The following is a 23,745-nucleotide window of genomic DNA, read 5'->3' as shown; positions in this document are numbered from 1 at the left end:
TCCTGTGTTACTCATGCCCCGACAGGTCATTGCTACCTGTGGTTTGTTCATTAGCTACCTGGAGTCACGGGCATCCTCTGTGTGTCACGTTCTTCCTGATGTCCAACATTGTTGTCTTGTAGTGATGTATGACCACCCACACTACAACTGTGGCCTGACAGTGTAGCACCTGAAGGTTGGTGTGTCGGATGTTGATGGGGGATGTCGGGCAATTGATTATGGATTACATTTTGTACTGTGTTGTAGTTTTGAACAATCCTTTGTTGTGCAGAATGTCTTTCAGCTATCTCTTGTTGTATGCACATGTTCTAATTTTCTAGTTTTGGGTTTAAAGTTTACTGACTGAAGCCTTTGCTCATCTCACTGAAGACTGGGTTTGTTTCCCCCATGGGTACAATGTGTGAAGCCCATTTCTGGTGTCTTCTTTGTGATATTGCTGTGATATTGCAGGAACATTACTAAAAGCTGCTTGAACACATTCACCTAATCACTCTTTTCAAAACTAGCTCTTTTTAAACTGAGACAGATGTCAGATTGTTGATTCGTCTTATAAGGGTCATTAATCTACACTGCAGAATTACATCAACAAAACTGCTTATAGAATTCCATACAAAATTCCATGTATTTTGAAGCAGGGGAAAAAAGCAGTCTGAAGTCAGCATGGAATGTTTCACAAACTATAATATATGCAACATTTATCTGAATTATGATGGTGACAGTTACAACATTGCAGATGTTGTTTCACAAGAACACAGCTCTTTTCCCATGACAGATTCCTGTATTATCTCCCAGTATCGTGTGACATAACTCCACCTAAAAGCTTGTATAACACAGCATCAGTAAAGGTTATAATTGACAAACTGACCTTTCATTTAAATGTACATTGCCATTTAAATACTCCCCATGATTCAGTGTTGTGTACATTTCCATGTGGTCAGCTGCCTCACCTAAGTATGAGCCATTATGTGTATGTGTTAATTTTCCAACCAGCTGGTTAAATACGGCCAAATCAAATGGCCAAGTACCATGCACTTAGTAGATCTGTTGTTTATATACCACACTGAGCATTATTACAGTTATATAACAGACTGCTATCAATGAAATCTAGACCAGATCGATTTAAGCAACAGTCCTATCAGGGTGAAATGACATGAAGTCAGAGTGCCAGAAATAAAACTTAAAATCATTTTGTATATCAGAAGTAGTTTTATTGCCGTATGATATATATCCTGCTGTTAATGTTACATGAGATATATTTGCATGATATCACACATAAAAACGAGGTACATGTCGAATGAGGGGGCCAGTTACGTAAATGGATGCTAATGCTGTTGATCACTGCATTGTGTGGTCCAGATTCAATATTTTGCAGGTTGCTGGCGTATAGGTGGAATTATGCTGAGTGTGGCATAAAACTAAACTAAACCACACTCACTCACTCACTCACTCACTCACTCACTCACTCACTCACTCACTCACTCACTCACTCACTGGCATAGTGGGGTAGCCTAATGGTTAAAACTTTTGCTCGTCATGCCAAACACCTAGGTTCAATTCCTCACATAAGCACAGTGTGTGAAGCCCATTTCTGGTCTTCCCCAGTATGAATACTTTTACAAGACACATATTCTCATTTTGTTTACATGTAACATACTCTGCAAGTAAAGACCATCACGCTACAATTATCATCTCACAAAGTATCCTGCTAACCAGGTACTGTGGTGAATCTTTTCTGCCTCTGCCAGGAATATTGCCTCAAGATACGTGGATGTATATTTCAACAATGTAGATGAGGGACGAGAATGTGCCACCAATATTTACTCTCTATTATCTTCCCCAACTTTAATCTGTTTACCAGTTATATATTCAAAGCTATACCCAGGGGCTGTATGCTATCTAAGATGAATTGTTGATGACCTCAGACTGTGAATATGTCACTTGTGTGTCAGAGTCTGTCATAGAAAATGACTTTAAGGTTAGGAGTATACTGGTTTGGTTCTGTATAATCATAGCAAGTTTAATTCAGATCAATTACAATCCACTTTGTATGCTAATATACCTTTTAATGTTGTATGTGTGGACATAACCCATTGCCCAACGTCCCAGTCCAATGGGTTTTTTTTTCGTTGGACAAGCATCACGGTGTACCAGTGTCCTGTTAGTTAGATAGTTATCACACACAACATTATGATTTACTACTGTGGAATGTGATGAGATTGTAAAGAAGGGAGAGCATCTTTAAGGACACCTGATCTGTATCACAGTTCGAGCCCAGCCTGCCTGGATTTCCATCAATCTCAGTAATCCCAGAGTCAACAGAGCTGCCGAGTGCAGGAGATCACCCTAGGGATGAAGGTGACAGGGAAAGTGGAGAGTGCTGGTTGTCTGCTTTCACCCAACTTGAGACTGTGATGGGATTTCCACAGTTATTTCTGTCTCATAAAATGTGGTAGAAAGGCGTGTTCCAATTCTTGTCATTTTCACTTCTCACTCATACCGAGTTTCCATGGCATCTTTTATATTTTGTCCAGGATACCATGGAACAAAATAACCTCAACACCATGACTGTTATAGTTGATGTTAAGTAATGGTTGATGTTAAGTATAGTTGATGTTAAGTAATGGGAGTTGTGTTCATTTAATCGCAAAGTCCACTTTGTACAACTGTACCCAGGTCTGTATCATAAACAAGGCAAACCTCTACACAATCAACAGAAGCCAAATTTTGCTACTAAAACAAAACACACATAAATTGTGTTGGTAAGTAAACACTGAGGTCATTGTTATATTCCATGACTGTATTAAAGATTCTTGTGGTTCCTGAATAATGTCAACCTTTTTGAGTGTGTAGGTATCATGTATTTTAGACATCTCATCGAGGAATTGAGATTTGATTCTCAACCTGTTCACACTGGCTGACTCTCCCTGAAGTCACAGTATTTAATGTGACCTCATATTTTCACAAACAGTGATGAAATATTTGATTTTTCAAAAGCTCAAGTCTAATGTTTGACAGTTTGCTCATTGTGACTGCTTTCTGTCAAAACTCCATAAAGACCAAGGTGATACTCTCTTTTAGAAATTGTTATAACTTTTAATACTTTACAAGAGAAACATTCCATTCCAGATTCTACAGTTCCACTTGAAAAACTATGATTCATAGATGTAATCTTGGATTGATTAATTCTGGAGAACCGAAACTGGTCGACTGTGTTAACCTGGGTCATAAATTTCGTGGCCTTATGTACATATCAGATATCGGTCACCACTCCCGGTAACCAGGCACTAAATAGCTTGATGGGGTTAAAACCAAGTGGCTTGACCTCCTGCTCAATACTTGAATAACCTGATTGCCTGGGTAGAGAACACTAATGATTAAATAACATGTTAGTCTTTAGTTCACCCTTTGATCTGAAGTTGACATGGAAAAAGGATAGTTATCAAGTTTCTGCTTTGTGATGTAAAGACAAATCACTGCAGAAAACTGGGGCCTTCAAGTATGTGTTTGTGTGACAATGCCATTAATAATCTGAAAACAGTCGAACCACGGTTCAGTCAGTAAAATTTGGTAATCATGTAACCAACCATATCAATGTTGACAGAAAAATGGACACTCATTGCTCATGTCCATGTAAACAGATATTCTTGTTGAGAGCAGCCATAGAGGCGTCTGGCCTGTCCGTGTGCTTCTGTTTGTCAATGAAGTCATGGGGATAACAGTGTAGTAATAACACAAGCTTGGGAGGCAGGTGAGAGAGACGCTAAGGCCGCTAACACAGGTCCCATTCAGGTCTTTGATAATGGCCACCGTGCGCTTGGTTCACAATGGTGTGCTTCTTGCTTTGGAGGAAATAGTATTATATAGGTTTGAATGAAGGAATTATCATTGAATGGATGAATGGATATCATGCGGTCACAGAGGGTTACGGAGGGTCCACGACACTGAACTAATCATAAGGTAGACTGGAGAGGTTATAAACTTGATATCAACTGTCCAGATTATAAACCTGATATCGCCTGTTAAGGGTATGAACTTGATACTGACTGTCCATCCTGTGATAGAGGTCAGTACAACTTTCACTGTGTGAGTAGGATGACATCTGAGGTAGTCCACACTTTCATCACAAATACTGGGCCGGATACCAGAGGTCTGTGGTAAACATAACAGCCTGCAATAAATAGTGTCAGCCCCTGGATGTACAAACAGCATTGTAACAGGCAGTGTGGACTAACAGGATGGATGACTAAATTGATGGACTGCAGGAATTACTGGATGATAGATAGAGATTAACTATGGATTAACCAGAGGACGATTCTAAATTCAGAAGCATAATTCTGTTATAAGATCTATGTAATGTCAATGTGAAATATCAGGAGGACAACAACTACTTGTTGAATACATGAAATCAACTCTGGTGTCGTGAATATTGTGTGCAGGTGAAGATCAGATGAACATACATGGGGAATATTGACAGAGAAAACAATAAGGCTTCAGCATCAACCTTTTTATGATCATCTCTCTCTGTTCATTGTATAGAGAATCGAAACTGTATGACAATTGTTGATGGAATTATGAACCATGAGTTGGAGACCTGAACATCATGACTCCAGACTCACCTGTGTAAATCAGAGCCTGGACAGAGGAAAAACAAGAAAGTAAACAATTTTGGCAGGTTTGTTCTGTGAGTCTTTCGTCAACATTGTTGGTTTTTGTAGAGATTCCCTCAGGAATTACGCTGTGTTGGACAAGAGATTGTTATATGCTTTGATGTTGGAGGTGATTGCAAATTGACTGACTGCCGTCTGCTTACACCTTTTATGGCAGACGTGTGAATTGTATCAATAAAAAGATGACTTTATTCACACTTTTCAACTGAAGACATCACCTCATTCAAACATGACACTTGATTATTAACAATTTGAGAGTATTTTTAAAAGCTAAGTAATATTACTCATGCTTGAAAATTTCACAAAATACTGATCAAATTGAACTTTTGGAAAAAGAGGTTGGATGAGAATTACACCATCAGGCTATGTTTTGTGAAAGATGGGAACTGTCTGTTTGTTGTAGTTTAATGAATGCAAATGCTTGAAATCCTCTTGGAACAGCCATGAATCAGACCTAATCAGACCAGTGTATGAGCCAACGGCCGTTTATCAGTGTGTTTGATGAAGAAGCTGTGTACACATTGTGGGTAGGTGTGGATAGACTTTTGGTGACAAGTATACATTATTCACTGGCAGCATATCCGACTGACCCAAGATTGTGAAAAGCAGACAGAGAATCTCTTTTGCACAAAGACATTACCTGGATGATATTTGAGGATCTAGAGGATTAAGCTGGAATAAAGTCTGGAAATACATGGGCTGTGTATCGTACCTGATTTGTCAATGAAGGCTGTGCCTCAATGGAATCTGTGAGGTGTTAACCACAGAACTGGAAGTGCATGTTTTCTCTGTGAAACAGTTGCACTGACTAACAACTGGAAATGCTCGAAAACTTTACATATACCAGATTTGTCATCACCGAGACAGAAGTGCTGTAACAATCCTGGTACAAGTGGGTTCATACAAGTTTGACTCACTTTCCATTCAACCAAACTGCTGATATATTTTGACGTATAAAAAGGTTAGCATCAAAGAAGTCATTTTATGAATTGACATACATTCTGCTGTGAACAATGTCAGTGGGAAAGAGAACAATGTATACGTGCTGTGTTAAGAATTGTGACTTTTACTTCAAGTGATTAATAATCAGAATTAGATTCAGAGATCTTGACCAGGGAAGCAGTACCATTTAGGCACCAAATATCAACAAATTGGTGCCACCTCGAGAAGAAGTATTTCATCTTGTTTAAACAGGCAATATAACAAAATAGAAGTTTATTATAGGCCTTGATTTGGTCTCTTTCACTTGGATTAGTTTCTGATAACAGTCGTGGATTACAGCGAAGACTGTGACCGGAATAGCAACACAAGTAATAGTTTGATGAGAGTGATTGATAACTGCAGTCACCTAGTGAAGGACACTGACCTGGTGTGGCAGAAAAAAGACGTGGCAGAAATAAGACAGCAGGACCGAGGGGCCTTCAGTACAGCTGGGATAACAATCTCCTCAGCAGACGTGTGGGAGAGAGTGTCAATACAGGACACATTCTGGACGTACTACTCCATTTTGTAGTCATATCACCAGGTATGTTAACCACTGCCAGCTGGGCTGTGTTGTCATTCTGCCAGCTCTCACCCACACTGCCTGTTAAGTGAAACACCCAGGTGGATTCGATAAGTAAGAAATATTGACCAGGTTCAGGGAGTTGGGGAAAACTTGTCCACCTTCCGTTTCATTTTCTGATTGTTTTTTATCAGCCTCCAGCTGCACGTTTTGTGTTCTCACTGACCTTCAATTAAAGCAGCAAATTGGAGAGGATTTTTTTTCCAGTAAATTGGATTCTCCTGGATTAATTTGTGATGTGTGACAGTGGAGGACTGAGTGTTCTTGTTACAGGTTGGATTTGACACACTACACTAAAACATTTGTTCAAGGTTGTATATCCCTGGGTACCTGATATACATCATCAGTAAGTTATCTGAAGAAACGGGACAAGGAAACTGTTCAGAATATCGAGTCTATGCAGTATGTGCCAACTGTCACAGCTTGCAGTGTAACAGAAGCAGTATAGACAGCTGTACATAAGTCATATCTATTATCAAGACTTTCATTCAAGCCATCAACTCATAGCTGCACAAGATCAGCATGCAAAGTGGTAGGGGAAGATAGCCGAGTTGTCACCTACAGTTTAACCCATTGCTTGACAGTCACTGGGAACAATAGGTACAGGCCTGTCTGTGACACAGATGAATGACTACCCCTCCAACAACACAGGTAACTGATACAGTCATTATCATCATTATAACAGACATAAATCCACCTGAGAGAGCATGTCGTCTGCTCCTATTGATTACAAAATACACTGTCAAAGTTATTTATATTTGGTCAAGTTTTTTTTTTGTCTACAACTTTAAAAGTCTATTACATCAAGAGATATCATGCAATTATTTTGGTAATGTCTTATAAATCTTTGTTCTTTGGATTGTAATGAAATATTTTTGAAGATTAAATAATGTATATACATTTGCTTGAAAAAGAAACAATATTCAAAGAAAACCCTGCCATTCTAGTACTTAGTTTGTACTTGTCCTCAACACATGGAAGTCGTGAAACAGGAACAATGAGACAATTACCTAGTAATGTTTTCCAGCTAAAACTTTCATCCATACAATTTGGCTTCAGCAAACTATCCCACATCCGACACCCAAGTGCTAGGACTTGCTTCAGACAACTGCTGCCACCGAGTCCCCCAGCCTGAGAAGTGGGTAGTTTCCTATACATTGTAGCAGTATTGTCTAACATCACACAACCAGCTTACCTACCTACGTCAGCTGTAGCCCACTGTTTGTTTTGTGCCTGTGTGAGGGTTTCATTGGCCCGCTTCCTACATGTGAGGGGATATTTACGGAACTATTGCAGGAGCTGGATAAAAGTGTCCACATTCTCTTCATGGATAAACGTTTACCAATGGGAGCTCCTGATCGTTCACATTACGGTCGCTCCCAGTCACTAAGAATGGCTGGGGAAGAGGGACCGACTTCTCCTCCGATTATACTTGAGGATATGAGTTTATTCTACTACCGCCAATTGGCATCTAGTCTACAGGTAAGGAAGCAAACTACTGTAACTGCCCCATTCCTGGAGCAGGCAGGTAAACCTGGCCCATATCACGCTAAGCAGTCATCAATATATTTATCAGTTAGGTGATCCCTTTCTAAACAGATGTCTTCGGTTTGATTACCCATATGGTTATGATTATGACATCTATTATTAGTGTTACTATGGTTACCCATGGTGATATTGCTTCTTAATATTGTTTAAGGTAAAATCATATCTCGTCAAACTGAGTGGAATTCATGGGATCATGCTTTTTCTGACAGTCAGCTAGCTCATGTAATATTTTGCTATATTCAAAATGTCAGTTTAGACAGCAGAAAGTCATGTGCTTGTCAGTTCATGATTTGTGACAACTGTTGAGATATATCAGATTTAAATGAATTTATGCTGGGTGTATGTACAGAGCAATAAAATATAGTAGCTTTGCTAAACAAGTGGTCTTGAAACATTTTTTCACAATATTCCCTTGGATGATGAAACAACATATAATTCAACCTGTCTGACAAAAAAATGCATGTCAGCTAATATTTAACTCACCATAATTATACAATGTTCTATTTGTTAGGCCATGTTTAATTTTAAGTATCAATCTCTTCTTCAGAGGCCGGATTCACATCCCACTTAACCAATGATCAAAGCTATTTTTTTATACACTCTCCTGAGTTATATCCCCATGGCAATGGGACAAACGCATGACTGTGTCAGAAATTTATCAGGCTAACCCAGTGTTAAACTAGAAGCCAGGCATGCAGTCAAACATATGACAGTGTGCCTGAATTGTTTAGAATTCGAACTCTGTACAGTGTGAAATTAGAGACACAATCACTGGTTCAAAGACATGACAGTGTGCTGAGTATTGTTTCCATATCCCTTCTATCATACCACCTGAAGTTAATGGGTCAAGTATTGGGTGAAAATCATGAGAGTTTGTCATTATTGTTTCACTGTCCATAACAGCTCTGCCTGAAGATTCAGGTCCCATCACTGGGTCAGACATGTTAGTGTTAGGTATTGTCCAGATTTTCCCAATATCTTACAGTCAAGTATTGAGGGTCAAGTATTGGTCATGATATTGTCAAGCATTCTTATGATCTTCCCAAATATGCTGCAGTCTGAAGCTAGAAGTTCAAAGACGTAAGTTGAGGATTATTAAGATTTCCCTATATGGTATAGCTGGAATTAGAGAGCAACTGACTTTGGTTCTAAAGACCTGTGTGTCAGACTCTGTTTTGATTCCCTGCCCCACATGTTGGTCTGTTTGCTGAATCCCGACTGTCTCACCTGGGTTAGTAAGGAGTGGTGAGAGAGGCTGACAGGTGGAGTGTTTGTCTGACCTGCCTTCAGCAAGGTATCTGTCAATCTGGAGATCTTTGTTCAGGCAAGTAGAGGCTGTGGTCATTAAACTCAGTGGGCACTGTTACTTATATTAGTCCTTGGAGAATTTGGTGGGCCAACATGGTTGTGTGCCATTCTTGAATTCTTTTATAGAACTTCAGTGAAGCAGCCACGCCAGCTGCATCAGACTGGCTTATATTGGTACTTTTAAGCATGGATTAGTCTGTCATCCAGACCCTAAAACAAATATATCCAAGAAAGCCCATGCAAGTCTAGAAAATGTGGCAAGTCCAGATTTCCATAGTTTGTTTCTGAAAATAATGACAGCCCCAGGGCTTCTTTTCTCTATATTTTTAATATTGTGAACTGTTTGGATTCTTTTTCTGTAAAATATGCTCATTTCAGAGACTAGTCGTTATTCTATGCTTTGAAGTTGTCCAGAATATAGCTTTTGGGAGTGTGTAGAGTGACTGTTCAGGGTTTCATTATATCCTTTTTTAGCTAATTTTAACTGAAAACCCTTTAAGACAACTCTATCCATCAAACAGTATATAGTGACTAGTCACATGGTCCATGTCATAGGTACCACAGTAAGAAAATGTTGACATAGTAAGGGCCAACCATGATATTATGATACACAGGGATATTGTGTCTGTGGTTGTGTCAGAAGGATGTCTTGCTTGTAAGCCTGATACAGACACATATCTCACTGAGGCCCTCAGTCTTGGGTTACCATTGCTATGGTGCATCTAGATTCTGTGTCACATTGACTCTCCATGTCCACATAACTCTGGCTGTGATCATTTGCCTCAGCTCTCTGCATTCTTGGCAGCATGGCATGGTTCTGGTTCTGAGCCTCCTTTCACAAAGCACTAAGGTTATCGTAAGTCAATATGTTTAAGCTAACCTTAGCAATTTTAAATTATGGGAGTTAAGGTTAACTGCAGTAAAGGTCCTGGATTCTTCCAATGTTATTGTCATATGTTGTGACACATCAAATGGACACCTAATGGACCTACCCTTACAGATACACATATGACATGAAAATGTTAGTGGCGTACAACTTTATTCAACTGTTCAGTGGGTTTTGATTTGTTGTCTGTGTTCATTATTCTGTTTCTGGGAGAACAATGTGTAAAAACCATTTGTACATTTTATTGTCTTTACATGATGAAAGAGATCAGTACACCATAGTATCTTGGTCAGACCTTACGTGTCTGGGAAATGAGATAACAGCAGACGTCCAGGCCATGACAAACCAGGACACTTGAGAAAAATTACCCAGCCATACTGTCAAAGTATATACTTGGTATACTATAGACCCAGGCTGGATTCGCCACTGACATATCTGTGGCTGTTTGTGGCCATTTAGTTTAAAAACCAAACTTAAAAACATAACCTCCGGTCTTGTAAGTTATGAGTTGGTGTCAAACTCTTCAGGAATTCTTCTATACCCTGATCAATATGCGTGGCATCGTGTCAGGCTATCCTCTGACATATTGATAAAGCAGGAGCAGCTTAGCGGTTAAAGTGCTTGCTTGCCATGCCAAAGGTCCAGGTTCAGTTCCCCTCATGGGTACAACGTTTGAATCCCATCTCTGATGTTCCCAACCGTGATATTGCCGGAATAGTGCTAAATGTGGCATAAAACGATACTCACTCTTTTAATCAATGTAAACCCTTCACTTTACACACTCATTCATGCACTCCCTCACTTGTTCACACACTCACTCCATGCTGACTAGGAACTATGATCTAATCACTCTGTGTTTGTGCTGAGGGTGTCAGTGTCACAGTCCTCAACCATCACAGCCTCACAGCCTCACAGCCTCACAGCCGCTGAAACAGGTTCATCTTGTCCCAGTATAAATGTTCCCTCAGTCTACATCATCTGAAAGGTGTGAGAGAGCAAATTCCAATATTTCAAGCCTCTTTTCTAATAATTATAATATTTCTCATCCATGCTTGGAAAGCCCAACACTTCGGATTTGGTGTTGACTGCACACCTTGATGCTTGAGGACCTTACTTTTATGTCCCCTTAAGAGCACAATTAAAAACATTCAGAAAAATGATTTTCTCAGGGCATATTATAGCATTGTAATACATTCTCAGATTTATCTTTTTTGTCTTCACTCTAGTAGTTGTTTTAAACAGATTTTTGTGCAAGATACATTTTGAAAAATGTGTGATCATGGTTGCAGTGAACTTTCTATGTCATTATGGCATGGCTGATTTTTTTCCATTTTGATATTGAGAGATGTAGGGCTATTATTTAGTTAATAATCAGTGCTACTCAAATGCAAATATGATTGTGGTTTGTGCATGTCAATATTTCATACACTTCCCTCTTTAGTGGTCTGTCCTTCCTCGCACTATCAAGGGTATTAACATAGACAGGAAAAGTCCAAGAACACATTGATAAATTGCATTTGTAATGCTACACTGGATGTAGTTACAGACCCATAGCTGCCAAGCATTAAGTTCCATATTTTATGGAAAGAATTCAGTTTTTGTTGTTGGAATATTACCTGTTGGCAGGATATGAGTCACCAAGATTAATCTGTTTCTTATCGTGCTCTTGGACTATATCCTTAGCACAGGCTGCTGGCAGCACTGAGGCTCAACATTGCCAATCACATAACTATTTCATAATACTCTCCTTGATGCCTTCAACTTTTGAAGGAGTGAAGAGATAAAATTAATGAACAAGCCAATCCTTACTTGAGTCAGTCTTCTCCAGTGTTTCTGTCCCGAAATCTGTTCCAGTTTTTTAAAGACACAAGTTGCCAATCCCTAAAGTTTCTCAACCATCTGTTCCACATCATGGTGTAAAGTTTATTACTTTCGCAGTAGCTAAGTTGAAGTTTTTAGGATATGAGGGTTACATAATTTCTTCAAATGTACTTCTCTGCTCCATCATTTCAGTTATTTCTGTGTAATCGATGTCCTCACTCTGTAAAAACTTACGACAGACATTCCTCCTTACTGTTAGCTACCAATCAATCAATCAATCAATCAATCAATCCACACTTAAGTTATATTCCACATGGACTAAATAAAATAAGACTGAGTTAGTATATTCAGTTTGTTACCAATAAAAGCGTCTGATAAAGCCAACTATCGGGAAAATGGAGGTTGGATTAACGAGACTTGAATGTATTTCAGAAACAAATTGCTCCATTTCAAAGTGAAAATCAGTTGCATTGATTTTGAACCGGAAGGGATGGTAGGGTAGCCTAGTGATTAAAGTGTTTACCTGTCATGCCGAAGATCCTGGTTCAATTCCCCTCTTGTGTAAAATGTGTGAATTCCATTTCCTGTGTCCCCCGATATGATATTGTTGGAATATTGCTAAAAGTAAAACCCAACTGACTCACTGAACCAGAGAGTGTTGAAAATGGAGACTGGTGTCATTTGGGGTTAAGCACAAAAGTAAAGACTAGGCAAAGCAGAAACTACTACAGTCAAGGAGTGAAACCGATTAAGGACCTACTCTTCACCATAATCTCTGTGCAATATTGCTTAAATATTGCTATCAAAGTGGTATAAAACTTAAATCCCTCCAGTATTAAATCCTGAATTCCTTAATTCTATTAAAGGTCATTGTTGACATACATATGTTCAGAAATGTTGCTTATGAACAAATCAACAATGAAACAAGAATATTTAGTAGTACAAATGGGTTGCCTTCTTTCTGTCAAGTCCAATACTGTTACATTTCAGACGAGTTACCATGAGAGCATGTTGAAGGGTTTGAAGGCTGCTCTTATATACAGTTAACACTGGGAAGTCAGGAATCTGTGTTATTCAACCCTCTAAATATACCATTTGGTCCCAGTGCCAAGAATTGCTGTAGCAGAGCTGAGTAACTGTATTCCTGCTCATTAACTGTGGCATGGTTTCGCCTCTATCTGAGTCTGTGTGTGGTTTGTTCAAATTTGGAATTAAATGGAAATGGTAATTGTTTCTGTTGAGGTGGGATTTTTTCGAAGACTTGAATTTTAGTATTTGATTTCCTGCAGGTGCCCCTGGCAGGAGTTGAGGTGATTAAGCAAATTAGTCTTGAAATAAATCATACACTGCTGGAGTTACCTGTGCATAAGAGATTTACCCTTTATGAAATTTACCAAGCGTATTGCCCTGATCACAGAACACCATCGGGTGGTGGGATAGCCTTGTGGTTAAAGTGTTTGCTCATCATGCAGACGACCTGGGTTTGATTCCTCCCCAACCCCCCTCTGGACGAAGCCAATTTCTAGTGACCCCTGTAGTGATATTGCTGGAAAATTTGCTAAAAGCGGCATAAAAATAAACTCACTCCATCATGAAACATCATACATAAGCAAGGATTTTGAGCTTAAGAAACACCCAGTTTCCCAGATAGCATTCAAATATTGTCCCAACACTAGCAATGGTTTTGCCAGCCATTGCCAGTGTTGGGCCAACATCTGAATGCCGTCTGGGTTAACACCAAAATTAGTTCGCATCTAGCCACTTGTGCTTATCCAAAAATCTTTTGAAAATGATTAGATATAAAGATCAAAATGACTTGGTTGTGTGTCATAATATAATGAAGCTCACAATATCAATCATTATTTGCATTAGTTCAGTAGATTTTCACAGCGGTGTAGTAGCCTAGTGGTAGCAGCATTCATCCAGCATGCTGAAGGCCCGGGTTTTATTCTCTTCATGGACATAATGTATGAAGTTCACTTCTACGGTGTCTCCTATGATATTGCTGGAATATTGAAAGCGAAGAACAAACTCACTTTGCAGAAAACCCAAATCAGTCACTCAGTGGATTTTCTTGATCTTTATACAGTGGAAGCTGTCAAAACCAGCATCTGTCCAATCCAGAAAACCCGTGCTTGCCATAAAAGGTGACTATGCTTGTCGTAAGAGGCGACTAACGGGATCGGGTGGTCAGCCTCGCTGACTTGGTTGACACATGTCATCGGTTCCCAAGTGCGCAGATCGATACTCATGTTGTTGATCACTGGATTGTCTGGTTCAGACTCGATTATTTACAGACCGCCGCCATATAGCTGGAATATTGCTGAGTGCGGCGTAAAACTAAACTCACTCACTCACTCACCCCAATCCAGAAAGTTGTCAACACTGACATAAAATCTTTCCCTTTCATGACTTGTACATATATCATCACCTCTACAATCTGGCTCGCTGTCTAAACTGGATTATTTCTTCGGTCCCTATCAGAAAAATATCTAACTCAGACCTTCAGACCAAGTTAAAGTAAATGGATTGTTAACTTCAGAATAACAGAAATCATCCTGCTACGCAAGAAGTAAAACATTTGAGCAATCGTTCAATTATGCCTACGTCAAACATCTCACAGTTTACTGAGTCCAAACATGTGATATCCTTCTCAGACAAAAGAGAAAAAACAACTTCAACACAAATATGTTTACATTTCTCACTTCTCATGTGGTTTAAAGATGTTTATCAAGCAACACCAAGTTTTTTATTTCAAAACATAATTTATGAGCATAATTTTTCAAGCACCTGTTATGCATGATTACTGAAAGGATGTTGCAGCTATGCTTTTTGCTGCTAATGTTGAACCATGCAGGGTATTTGAAACATACTTGGAACGTCGTCTGGTACAGGTAACCATTTCACAAGGTGTGAGTGAGCAGTTCACATGTTTCTGTTTACAGGTAGATCCATCAATTTGGATCTTATTTATCTATAGCTAGGGCCTTACCTTTCTTCATCTGGCCCCAAATCAGCATTTTTAAGGAAACAACATGGTTTGGTATGACCAGTAGGTTGCTGAATATCATACTGACAGTGATATGTATGTGAGCTGACTGACTGTCACTGTGCCCTGATGATGTGGATTTCAGCTCATACTCTCTACCATTGGTCTGCTTGTTGCAGATTTATTTATCTACAAGCTCATTACGACAGGTTGCAACATCTTTTCACAAGTATGTTAGCATGATATCCAGACTTTGGCATCTCTATAGAGCAACTGGTGACGTAAAAATGAGGCATGGTCGGGGATGGAAAAAGAACACCCCACCCCCCCAACCCCCCCACGGAATAACCGGACCCTACGCCTTATTGCTCTGCGAGACAGGTTCAAATCCTCCTCCAAAATCAATACGGAATTCAGGCGAAGAACAAGCGTCACAATTTGTTCACGTACAGTGCGTAATCGTCCTAAATCGACTGGTCTTAAAAGCCGCCGTCCAATGGTTGGAATCAACATGACTGAGTAACACAAGCGCTTGAGACTGCAGTGGGCACGGAACCATGGAGGAAGAATCGAACGTCAATGGAGAAACACCATGTTTAGTGATGAGAGCAGGTATACACTAGACCATAATGACCGTCGAATTCGAGTTTGCAGATGCATTGGGGAACTTCACAGTGCCTGCACCATCAAACAGCATGATCGTTATGGAGGGGACTCTGTTATGGTGTGGGGAGGGTTTACCTTTAACCACAAAACAGATCTTGTGTGTGTTGTTTGCAGGTTAATAGGTGTACGATATTGTGATGAGATCTTGAACCCGATTGTGATCCCCTTTGCGTGTACAGCAGGTCAAATGTTCAAGTTCCAGCATGACAATGCCCGCCCTCACATCACTCATGTTTGTCAGGACAGACTGAGGGCTGCAGGTGTCTGGGTGTTGCAATGGCCGGCTAAAAGTCCTGACCTTAACCCAATCGAACATCTTTGGGATGTTCTTGGCCGCAATGTTCGGGACAGACCTGTTCAATCCAACAATTTGGATGAACTTTTCGTGGCTCTCCAGGAAGAATGGCGTAGAATTCCAACTGGTACCATCCATACACTCATTCGCAGCATGCCATGACGATGCCAAGCAGTTCTCCAGAGACATGGGGACACACCCAATATTGATTTTCATCACTTGACATAAGCCTTTTCATCTGTATGAACTTTTCTCTTACTGATTCAAAGATTAAAAGTCACAGCTATTCCATGCGTTCCATGAGTATATTTATATTATAATGTTATTCACAAAGAGTTGTTCCTGTCCTCGTATTGGTTCCACAACATTGGCAGTTTGTATTAAACTAGCTATTGAGTAGCTAGTGAGTGGCTGTATAAGACAACCAGCATTGTGGTGACAGAAGGCTGTGCCAGCTGAACAAACATCGTTCCATTTATGAATGTGCTTTTTCTTTCATAGTTATTAACATTCTACATTAGCAGTTTCATTATATAACACTTACTCTTGGTGAAACTGTTCTGTTCTGTTCTAAGTTTGAATGGCACCTGTAAACTGTTAGGGCATTTTAGTGGGCACCCATACTACTGTGTACATGATTAACAAATACAGTTATGGTTTGTTTTATTGATTCGGTATAGGAAGGTAGCTCCATGGAAGAAACAGCGGTCAGTTATGCTAAAATCTGTGTCTAGTTGCATGCTTTGGTTCATGAGAAGAACAATCCCTGACAGGGTTGGAACTTGGAAGTATAGCATTATAGTATAGCATTCATGTTCCATAAGAAAAATAAACACTGAATTTTGATGGTGTAATATTAAGTCAACATTTTCAAACATGTATATGTTGTCTTGATTCTATCATCATGGTCATTGTTCATTCAATTTTGCTACCTCAACTTAACTTATTTTATGTTACTCATGTTTGATTTTAAAAATTTTTGTAATTACATTATGGCATGTTGGTTGACATAATGCAAAACAGATATTTCAAAATGGAATTTTTTGCAAATATGTCAAACAATTGCCATGGCAACTACCAGTAGAGTCCTACTCACTGACAGGTGCAAATTGGTAAAGGAAGTTGTCATAGATATTGTATAATTAAGCATGAAATGTGTGTAGAACATTGTCCTCTGTCTGACATGTGGTGGGAGTGGCTGTGAATGCATTACATCGCTGATTTATTCTGATGTTATGAGACAGATATCAGATAGCATGTAGAAACAACATAGTGACTGTCACATTACTGTTTGTAGATTGTCTAATGAACTATGATGAGGAAAGTATGATGTATACATTTATCCACCAGAACAGATATTACCTGCATTTCTGAGTCTTTATTGCTGGGGACTGCAGAGCGTACTCTTGAGATAAAGGATTGGAGTGGAGGCTAGAGAGGCCCTTGAAAGATAAAGGTCAGTGAGACACAGGGTTGCTCTGAGGGGAGTGTTACAGGTCTCCGAGACAGGGTTGCACTGATCAGGGGATAAAGATCTTTTAGACACAGGGTTGCACTGTGTGGAGGGGGTAAATGTATCTGAGACTCAGGGTTGCTTTAGGGAGGGGGTAAAGGTCTCTGAGATACAAGGTTGCACTGTGGAAGGGATTGAGATCCCTGAGATAGAGAGGTTCCTTGAGACTGGTTGGACAGGTGGAGTCCATCTCTTGTTGATGTGAGTAGGCTCTATCTGCTACCAGCAGGATTGAATCCACATGTTTGCACCCGTCTGACAAGTGTGCCACGCCTTCTTACATCAGAACCATAAATTGTCTTATTGTCCATGCTGAGACAAGGTTCTCCACGGTGAATTCCTGGGTTCATAGTGCCCATGTTTTTTTCAAGTGCTTACAATATGACTGGATGGTTTGGTGAGGCCTGGGCTTGTTCCATTGATCTACCTTAAGCCTGGGTCTTCCAGCAGTAGCAGCACTAGCTGTCATACAGTCTGGCTTCCTGTGGAAACCAGTATGCCACAATAACATCAACAATCTAACATCATGACAGAATTGACACCTAGCTTTGGTCAATCACTATCTCTAAATAGGTTGTATATAGTTAATATGTTGTTATTTGAAAGAATGTACCACCAGCTGCCGGGGGGGGGGGGGGGGGGGGGGGGGGGGGGGGTTTGGAGTTATCTCCCTTGATGAGTAGTGACAGCACTCCTTTGCTGGGGGTTGATGGTTCCCGATCTGTCTTGGCTCAGTATGTTTCATAAATACGCCAATCTGTAAAACAGGAGCCAGATAGACCCACATAAATATGATGACAGATGTAGATATGCATGCAGGAGAAGCTGTTTCGGGCTGTAACAGGCAGACGGACTGGTAGATTCCTAGACAAGATATTTCTGTGATGAACCAGAAAAAGTTTATCAATAGCTTGTTACAGTATGGAGTTTGATTCCTTGCATGTGGTCAGTATGTACTGGCCATTACTCACAGCCATGTCAATAATGGACACAGGATACATGTATAACTATATAGATATCATATGACACCTAATTAGTGGTTTTGTTAAAATGTTTGTACCGAACTATGGTTATTATCAACTACATTTTGTTTTTATCCCCCCAGCATGTAATGCAAGGAGTTATAGTCGACGCCTCGTCCGTCCGTTTATCTGTCCGTCAGTAATCATTTTGTTTCTGGAGCATAACTCAGGAACCGTTCAATATTTTTAGACCAAACTTGATGGATATAGTAATCTCAGCCTATGGTTGTGCCTTTTGCCATTTACAGATTTTTGTGATTTATATTTTTTTGTGTTTTTCCATGGAACATTTGGGTGTTAGTCTTATGGTGGGGTGGGCTTCATTTCTGGAGCAGAACTCAAAAACCATTCAATATTTTTCTGCAAAACCTGGTAGATATATCAGTCAGAAGTTGAAGTGGTGCCTTTTGCTATGTACAGGTTTTTGTGCTTTATTATTTTCTCGGTTCCATGGATACGTTTCAGGCTTAGTCTCAAAGTGGAGGGATGGGCTTCGTTTCTGGAGCAGAACTCAAAAACCATTCAATATTTTATATATGGCATTTATAATTTTCATGAATTCCATGGAAACAATTCAAACTCAGTCTAAAAAAAACAATGAGTAACTTTGAGATGATTTGTCCTTTCAAACATGGGGGGATATGTCATCTTAGAATTTGTTATGACTTCAGTATACTGTATTGGCTGCCCCACTTGGTTTCTTTCGATTAGTGAGTCTAATTTTGTGCTACTTTTAAGATATTCATGGTAAGGGACACCAGATTTTGGCTTCACCCTTTGTACCCATGTGGGGAATCTAACCCAGGTCTTCAGTATAATGAGCAAACGCTTTAACAACTAGGCTATCCCATCACACTTTTAAGAATAATTGTGACAGTTATTGTAAAATCACTGAAAGAACACTGCTAAGCTTAGTTTTGAAATAGCATCCTAATGTAAGAAGGCTCCATATAAATTATTCTCATACTTTGAGAAATACATAACTTCAGACACAAATGCATAAAAAATGCATGACATATTTTCTACAGTAGAAATGAGTGCAACAAGGCTCCCTATTAATAAGCTTGTAATTACTTTCTCATTGATGAACATGTGAATGGTTCACGGAACTATTTCAAGAATGTATAACTACTGCCAGCATTGCAGTTTTAACTGTTGCATCATTGATGAAGTGGACCTTTCAACTGCCATCATTCCTGGCCACGTTGGCAGAACTGATGACTCATCGGTTCATGTAAGGAGGGGAATCCCCACAGCCAAGTTGGCATGAATGCCCCTTAAACATAGACTTTAGCAAGCCTTTTGGAAGGTTGTACACCCATTTCCCAGCCCATATGACATGGATGCCCCTCAAACACAGAGGTGAATGTCCTTACCATGGGAAGTTGTACAGCCATCTCCTGGCCCAGGATTGCCTGTGTTGATGGTGAAGTATATATATACTTTCTAACAGTTTCAGCAGGTGCCCCCTCTGGCTTTGTGGGCCTCACAGATAGTTCTGCACTACCTGGAATCATTCTTACGAGTGATAAAATAGTGATTGGCAAGATCTTCTCTTGTTCGCTGATATGCTTAGAGTGATTTGATTGCAAGACGATTGATAGTGTATTAAGTTTGGGAGATATATTTCTTGTAGTGTGCACTGCAGGAACTACTGATCCCTGTCAGTACAGGTATACAAGGTTGGTATGGAAAGTAGTTCTAAATACCAGGAATGTAACAGTAATGATGGATATGAGTAGCCATACATTCCGATGTACATCTGGAAGTAATATGGATAAAATCAAGATTACTGGTACAAACTGTCATAAAAAGAATATTTGGAACCAATAAAGGGTTAGTAAGTGTTGCTAAGCAGGAATACATAAATGTTCTAGAAGAAAATTGTACATGAATTCAGATAAAATTTTGATGGTGGATACAAAGGGCTCGATGCTTGAAGTCTGAGTCAGGGTATGTAGCTGTATACAAACCATTGGTCGTCACACATTCTGTGGAATTTAGTAGCCTAGTGGTTAAAGCGTTTGCTCATCATGCCGAAGCCCAGGTTTGATTCATCCCTCATAAGTACAATGTGTGAGGCCATTTCTGGTGTCCCTCGCAGTGATATTGCTGGAATATTGCCTGGAGCAGCATAAAACTCGCTCACTGTTGATACAGCATCTTTCCTGGTAACTGAAATATCTTCTCAAAACAGAGTTCAACCAAACTCAGTCACTCACTCACTGGCTCAATAAGCTAGAAATTCATTCAGCCTTTTTATGTCCTTCTTTGTCAAAAAGCGATAGGTTGAGTACACACAGCAGAAGAGATCTAGTTCATCTTGACTCACTTCTCAATCGAAACATGACCTATTGTTTCATTCTGTGAAATGGTTGAGAATTACTGAGGCAGCAAAATGTCAGTCCTTAAACGTTAAGGTTCCATGAGGGACATCTTGTGTCTCCAAGCAACCATCACCACATGGTCTGGTCATCTGAAGGCCTGGGACACAAAAGAATGTCACTGTGTGGGGAGTTTCATTGAGTTGCTTACAGCGGCAGCCATGTTTATGTTTTCCACAAGTGGAACAGTTTGACTCTGTAACTTTCTTGCTATTAGCATTACTTGAATTGAAACAAGGAGGACAATGAAATACTTGGGATAACTTTGTGCCTATTTAAGTGACATTTTCTGCAATGAGATGAAAGGCAGGAAATATTTTAACTGAATGTTAATCGCAGTCTTATGCTTCAGTGTTTTAACAAAATCAAAACAAATATCTCTTCTTTTGATGTTTGCCCCCAAACAATTATTACTTATTGACTGGAATAGTGTTTGCCAAGATAGGTATTTTTAGATTTTCCAACTTATTACATAATTCCACACAAGGATTCTTTGTAAAAGTGGTGTACCTTCTGAGCATTTACATATATTGATGTGTTCTATGTATTATGGGAAAGACATTTTCAATGTAATACATGGTGTCTAGAATATTTTAAACATACCAACAGAATAATATGAACAAAAAATTAGTCTGGATGACTAAGAGGATTAGTTTGTGATTATTTGTTTGGGTTATGTCTTCTTTCTTTAACTGACATATGGCATGATATTTCATCAAAAGTATTCCATATCAGATAAACATATACATTCTGCTATGCAAACCAAACTTATCTGTATTATGCATCAATTTGTATGTCACAGACATTTTGTTAATAAGGTAGTCTGACTTTCAGCTTGAACTGTCATGCAAGTACGTGCAATGAGGTTCAGCAATCTGAATAACACTTGTGAATAATATTCAGGGACATCTTGTATGCAAGTTACTGATAGTGATTATTGAAAAATGTTATCAGAGACATTGGACATTCAAATACCGTAGTGTTGAACTGACAGTTATCTTGAAGTAAATGCTTGCTTCCTTTACATTCATTCTTTGTTTATTTTTTTTTCTTTCATGTCAATCTTTGGGTAACTCCATAAGTATTTTGGTAGGTCCCTTAAACATCAACAAAGCAGTTACTGACTGAATAATTCCTTGATGCGCTTTTGTTTAATAATCATGCTGCTGTCTATAAAAGTTGTCAGAGTAGTATAGGGAATGATAGTCCGAAAACACTTTTCAAAACCCCCTCTAAAAAGCCTCATTTACTAAATGAGGCTTTGGGGGGACCATTAGCTCTTGCTATTATTGCCCCTACTACAAAGCCACGCCATCACGTTTACCGTGACTTGGCAGGCGGTAACACTGTGCCGTACGGTACGATCAATAATTTGTTGTAAGTTTTGACTGACCATATAGGATCGGTGGCCCGCCCTCGTGTTCCCCTATGTCACGTTTATATCGATGAAACAGTTTAACGTGAACCGCCTATGATCTCTTTGGTGTTCATAATAAAGGCTTGTTGGGCTTTTTGTATCCCCTGTTCTATGTACTTTTTTTTCTCGTCCTCGCTGATAGCAGACTTACGAGATTTGGACCGAATATCTTGTTTCATTCCGTTATATTTTTTAAGTTCAGAGAGGATTGAACTAAACTCCTCTTCTGAGATCTTACTGTCAGAGAGTGCCGTGGAAATTCGCTCACTCACTGTGTTGAGTTTTGCTTCGGCCAGAACCCTGATCTCGTCGTGTTTCAATGCCTTACGATTAAGCCTGCGTGATACTAACTTAAGCGCCAACCCTACCAACCCTGCCACCCCAGCCGTTATTTCAATACCTAGCACTATAGGTGCAGCCACGATGGTGGTTAACAACCCAACACCTGCCGCCCCTAGTCCCATGCTGGTTGCCATAAGGGTAGTGTCAGCCCCATCCACGATATTGAAAGCTCTATTATATTTTTTACATAGTGCTTTCCGCGTGTCACGGTCTTGTTCTAGTTGACGTTTTACATCACATAACTGCCTCAAGCGGAACCCATCTACGGTTTCTAACGTCTTAGCTACTTCCTCTACGACTGGGTACAGACCCATCCTATAATATATATTTTGAAAGATATTTTAATTGGGGTTCAGTTAAAAATCTATCAATGTATTTGAAGCCTATAAGTTCTAGACTACTAGTCAGGGCAATAGGTGAGAGGCTAATAAAATATCCTATGCTAATAAAAACCTCACTGGGGTTTATTAAGTGGTTTATAGGACCCGTGGTATCCTGTTGTATAACAATACGGCAATATTGGTTTCTTGTGTAACCCCAGCGTATTGACACCCCGGGTAAAATTTGGTGTACTATTGGGGGGTCTCTATCGAATATATCCGTAAAGAAGACTTCTATGATGAGTGTGAAAGGGGGGGTTATTATTTCAGGATTACTAAATGTTAATTTATTTTCGAAGTAAGTTGATAACCCATTTTTGTCGTAACCATCAGATTGTCTGGGTGCTAATCCCCTCTCCGGAATGAAATCCCCGGCCCAGATACCGTTGTTCCTAATCTTAGTGATCCAATTATTTTCGTCTATTGTGATATAAGGTGAGGTGGGTGTTAAGTTGATCAGCCATTTAGGTTTTTTAAAATCTGGTAACGGCACCGGTCTGTACATGTTGTCTTTGAAGTGTAGGATGTAGAATTCATCTTCCTCACCAGGCTGATCGAATCCCTCTGTATCTCCCAGGTCGTTAAGTGTAGTGTTGGGATGATGATTAGTCATTATTATACTATTATGATATAATTTCCAACTGGTTTTCTGATAATAATTCAGGGGTTAACTTAATACCCATGAAGTGTATGTTGTCAGGCAGGAAGATATTGATTAGTGATATCTTGTTTTCTACGATCACGTTGACCCCCTGCAGACTGGTCTTGGAGTCGACACCCACCCGCACGTAAACGTTGCAAACTTGAAACTGGTGTCGTTTCACCCACCCGAGTTTGATCCCCTTCACGATCTCGACATCATTCCCCGATGGTTCCCCTAGGTAGACTTTGATGAACAGTGTTGAGTTTGCCGGTAGACTCTCTAGTATCTTGACCACGCCTT

At 39.7% G+C, this 23,745-nt stretch overlaps 1 protein-coding gene across 2 annotated transcripts in view; it reads left to right on the top strand.

The window, feature by feature from the left end:
- LOC137265309 (rhotekin-2-like) overlaps positions 1 to 23,745 on the top strand; it is a 99,527-nt gene that overhangs the window by 39,064 nt on the left and 36,718 nt on the right. The gene's annotated exons all lie outside the window — the stretch shown is intronic.

The sequence above is a fragment of the Haliotis asinina genome, chromosome 15 (genome assembly GCF_037392515.1).
Source record: "Haliotis asinina isolate JCU_RB_2024 chromosome 15, JCU_Hal_asi_v2, whole genome shotgun sequence".
Lineage (NCBI taxonomy): Eukaryota > Metazoa > Mollusca > Gastropoda > Lepetellida > Haliotidae > Haliotis > Haliotis asinina.
Note: the sequence above shows the minus strand (reverse complement) of the source record. Positions and strands in the feature narration are given on the sequence as shown.